General features: G+C 44.5%; 1 pseudogene; it reads right to left on the bottom strand.

Moving 5' to 3' along the window:
* Positions 1 to 2,031: 2,031 nt before the first annotated feature.
* Positions 2,032 to 2,892, bottom strand: LOC148009381 (cysteine synthase pseudogene; annotated as a pseudogene).
* Positions 2,893 to 4,715: the final 1,823 nt, after the last annotated feature.

Genomic DNA, 4,715 nt, shown 5'->3' with positions numbered 1-4,715 from the left:
GTCAAAGTATACGAGGGAGAACATGATGGAGTGCACCAATGGACTCATTTTTAGCCTATGCTTATTTGGTCGAGGTTCATAATCAAGAAGCTCTTGTGGAAGAAAAGAGAAGAAGAGATGAGGACATTGCTGGTCCTTCCTCTTCAAGCCCATCTAAACGCATAACACGAAGTGAAATGGAGCAACAAAAAGAGATTGAGAAATCCATACCTGAGCATGTTATGGATGACGCATCTCAAGAGAAGAAAAAAGAAGGGAAGAAAATGGGCAAGCAGCCCGATTACAGGTTACAATCACATCTTGAGACTACCCCAAATCTTAAAAAAGTATTGGAAGATCACATACTTGGCAGTAGAGTGGAATTCACACTTGGCGAAGTTCTTGGAATTGCAAAGCCTGAATTTCATAATGCAATCATTGATATGTTGAAACGAAAAAGACAATTTGATGGTGAAGTTTTGCAAGCATTTACCCTAAGGGATATCTTCCACGGCAGGCTGTCTTCTCGTACATAACCTGCTGCCACGAGGGAAATGCAGGAGTCTGCACAGCATGTTCAATTTCCTGTCATGATGGACATGAGGTAATAGAATTATGGACAGGAAGGCACTTTCGCTACGATTGTGGAAACTCTAAGTTTGGAATCGGGGTCTGTAGAAAGTTTAGCAGTCCCTTGTGAGGTAGCGGATCATGGCTCAAACTAGACCACTCTCAAAAGGGCCTCGAGCGGCCTGAGCTGTGTGCATTGTCAGAGAGCACAACCATTTGCTTTAGCTTCTTGTTTCTCTCTTCAACGTTTGAACCTGCTAGCTATTACTGTGGTTTATGGCTACAAGGATGGTTTCCAAACTCCATGACCTTCTCTTTCGTGACTTCACACCATAGGCAAGACTCCATAGTTTCCAGGAAATGTCAAGAGGAGGAAGAAGAAGGGGAACTTACCCTCAAAATTGAAGACGGGTTACCATTTTATCTCTTTGCCTCCAGATTCAATTGAGCCTCTTGCCATAGCTTGTGTCGAGTCCAAGAAAGCTGCCAGCACCTTGTGGTACTCCATTAATTATCCTTATAGCTCTTTACCTATTTGACTAGGGTTTCTCTTTCTTTTCTTTTTGAAAACTATAACTAGATGTGAGGAAGGAGAGAGAAGACTGGATCAAAGGCTGAAGCTATGATACCACTATAAGGGAGAGGACATGAGAGAGAGGAAGAAGAGAGAGAGAGACTGCAGAAGAGAGAGAAGAGGTGTAGAAAGAGAGAGATGTAAGGGAGAGGACATGAGGGAGGAAGAAGAGAGAGAGAGACTGCAGAAGAGAGAGAATAGGTGTAGGAAGAGAGAGAAAGATTGTAGAGAGGAGAGAAGGAGAGAGAAAGAGGGTGACGAGGAGAGAGAAAGACTAGGAGTAGAGAGAGAAAGAAGGGAAGAGGACAGGAGAGAAGGTGAAAGGATAGATGTATATTCATAAATTGGTACCATGCCAATGTCCTTCACACCTTTTATACCTAGGTCAGTGTGACACTAGGTATTTCCCTCCATTACAACAAAGTCACAAACTATTTGGTAGCTTCTTGAATCTTTTACATGTATTAATTAGAACCAATTGTAACTTGGAGATACTCCACAAAACCTTCAATGTGAGTCTTTGAGATTTAGGCTTCTTCAAATAGATTTTCTCTACTTAACTTGCATAACATTAATAAGTTACATCCGAATAAAAGCATACAAATTCAGGACTTATTGCATAGAACATCTACATGGCATCTTCCATACATATCCTAAATATTGAAGCTCGCTCCAAATGTGAGTAATAGTTTTGACACTCTCTATTGCATTCAATGACCACTAACAAAGGGCATCAATCAAGGCCTTCATCATCACAATAATCTTCATTGTGGCCAAAACCTATTACAAGAGACATATGAAAAAAATTGTGGGTACCTTAAGGGACATATGAAAAATTGTGCCACAAAGAACAAGCTCAACTTCCAATTCTTGTGCTTCAAGGCCCTCGATGTCCTTTGACATGGTCACTACATGAAAGCTTCCATTATGCCAGAAAGGAGATCCATGCTTAAAACTTTGTGCTCATCCTTGGACCACTTCAAGGAAAGAGCGCAAGATTGAAATGGACTTTTTGCAACTTGAATAGCAGCCACAATAGCTGCTCCATATGAAATGCCCACAAATATTCCCTCTTTAAGAGCAAGTTGTTTAGCCATTTCAACTACTTCATCACTAGAAACATGTACCACCTCATCCAAGATATCAACATCTAAGATGCCAGGGATGAAGCCAGCACCAATGCCTTGAATCTTGTGAGGACCTGGATTCCCTCCAGAAAGCACACTGCTCTCAGTTGACTCTACACCATAAATCTTAATGTTGGGATTTTTTCCCTTTAAGAAGTGACCAACACCTGTCACTGTTCCACCATTACCAATTCCAAATACCAAAATGTCAACCTTCCCAACTGTTTCTTCCCAGATCTCAGGCCCCGTGGTTTCAAAATGCACCTTTCGATTAGCAGGATTTTCAAATTGCTGAAGCATGTAAGAGTTAGGAGTCTTCATCAAGATCTCTTCTGCTTTTGCAAGCGCTCCTTTCATGCCTCTAGCTGGATCTGTTAGAACCAGCTCAGCTCTAAAGGCTTTCAGCAACACACGACGCTCCAGGCTCATTGATGCAGGCATTGTAAGAATCAAATTGTACCCTTTAGATGTGGCAATAAATGCTAGCTCTATACTAATATTACCACTAGTGGGCTCCACAAGAATGCTCTTGCCAGGTGTAATTAGACCCTTTGATTCAACATCTTCAATCATACTTTTCCCAATCCTATCTTTAACACTGGAGCAGGGCTCCATAGATTCTAGCTTAGCAGCAACATGAGCCCCACAACTACAAAGATACGATGGCCTCCCACGAGCAAAAATGGAGGCAGATCACTAAAGTTAGCAGGTCGTTTTGGGGCTTCTTGCACTGTCATAGCTTTGATTTGTTTGTTTGGAGCTCTTGACTTTCTGAAGGCTTACTATAAAGCCCAACTTCTTGATCTACTTCTTCACTACCTATCGATCTACTTCAAGGGTAGCTATACGCTCCAGGAACAGGCAAACAGATGTGGGTCTTTACTGGGCTCTTTAGTTTCACGTTGGCTTGGATGGCTCTTCTTGCCCCCTAAAGGATTCCAAAAGGTTGAATCCTAGGACTATAGGACTACATGATTCATCTCAACAAGGCACTCTTGGAAGGTACTTAAGTTCATACTATCTAGATCTAAATATTTTTTGGATAACTCACAAGTGCTACAAGTGCTATAGCTTCCAGATTATAGACATTGAAAGACCTTTCAGTTTCAACCAACAGTGATCATCTGTGTTGCAGCATAGCTAGCTGAAAAAGAGGTGTTCTGAAGGTTGTTGTTTTGAAAGCTCCTAGATTTGGTGAGAGGAAAAGTCAATATCTTGATGATATTGCCATTTTGACTAGGGGGACTGTTGGCAGCATAGCAATTGTATTTGGATAATATGTTGCACGAAGCTGCTTGATGTGTCTCATCATGCATCGAATCTGCATGTGCAAGCAAATGGCAGTGATGATGTAATATTTCCGCGTACCGTACCGTAAATATTAACTTTCCGTATACCGTGTAAACCCTGTGTAAAGGGTATCTCTTGCATTGAAATTGTTGACGGCGTAATGTGTGACCCGCGCGCGTGAAATGGGGTCCTCTGCGAATGGTAAATTGAACCGGGTGTTAAAAAACTGCAAGCCGCACGGAAACACCCTCTTGGGAGGGGCAATTTAATTAATTAAATGCAAATTTTTTTGTATGTTTATCCCTTCCCCCAGCCGATGCATGGCTGGAGGAAAGGGAGTGTGTGGGGGGAGGATGGCAAAGTGGGGGTTTGCATGGGGGAGTTCCCCACGTGGGTGGAGACCCCTTCCCCACCCCCACGGCCTATAAAAACACCCCCTTGATGGGGGTGTGCTTAGAGAGGGAGAGAGGAGGAGGGAGAAAGGTCTGTGTGAAGGGAGAGAAGAAGGGGAAGCCGCCAGCGTTGAAGATCGCCACCGTGCTGCCGCCCAGTTCCGTCGCCAGTCCGCTCTGCCGTCGCCCTGGCCGCCGGTCTTCTGCAGCTACCACCCCCGTCCGCCACGCTGATCGTCACTCGCCAGGCCGCCATCCCACCGCCACGTCGTCCACGACCCTGCCCACGTGCTCTCAGAAGCTCCTTTGGAAGCTTCTATAGAAGCTTCCATAGGGGGGCCTCCCTAAACCCCCTTCCCACGACCCCAATTTTTCCACCCTTTTCCACCATTTCAAAGGCACTTTTCCACCACTTGTCCCAAAGGACCTTTCCCACGGCATCTTCCCAAAGATCCATTAAATACCCCGGGACTTCTAAAGAAGGAGACGGTGAGGCCATAAAGACCTCACAAGAGCCTTCGACAAGACTTCGGACAAAGACATTAAATCCGCAAGCCGTCCAAATACCGCACCGATTCGAGTTCGTGGGAACTCCTAATCTTTTGTCGCAAGCTCTATCCCGAAGAGGAACCCAACCGCATACAAGCACAAAGGCAGATCGGAAGTCGAATTTACGACTACGATGGCTCCAAAAAGATCCCAAGAGGCAACCGCGGGAGGCTCGACTCCAAATGTGCAAGTGGACATCACCCCGACACCACAAGTCCAGGTTCTTCCGTGTTA

This window comes from Lygodium microphyllum, unplaced genomic scaffold (genome assembly GCF_053477565.2).
Source record: "Lygodium microphyllum isolate KBCC unplaced genomic scaffold, Lygodium_microphyllum_v1.1.10 scaffold_31, whole genome shotgun sequence".
NCBI lineage: Eukaryota > Viridiplantae > Streptophyta > Polypodiopsida > Schizaeales > Lygodiaceae > Lygodium > Lygodium microphyllum.
The sequence above is the reverse complement of the archived record's forward strand: the minus strand, read 5'-3'. Positions and strand labels throughout refer to the sequence as shown.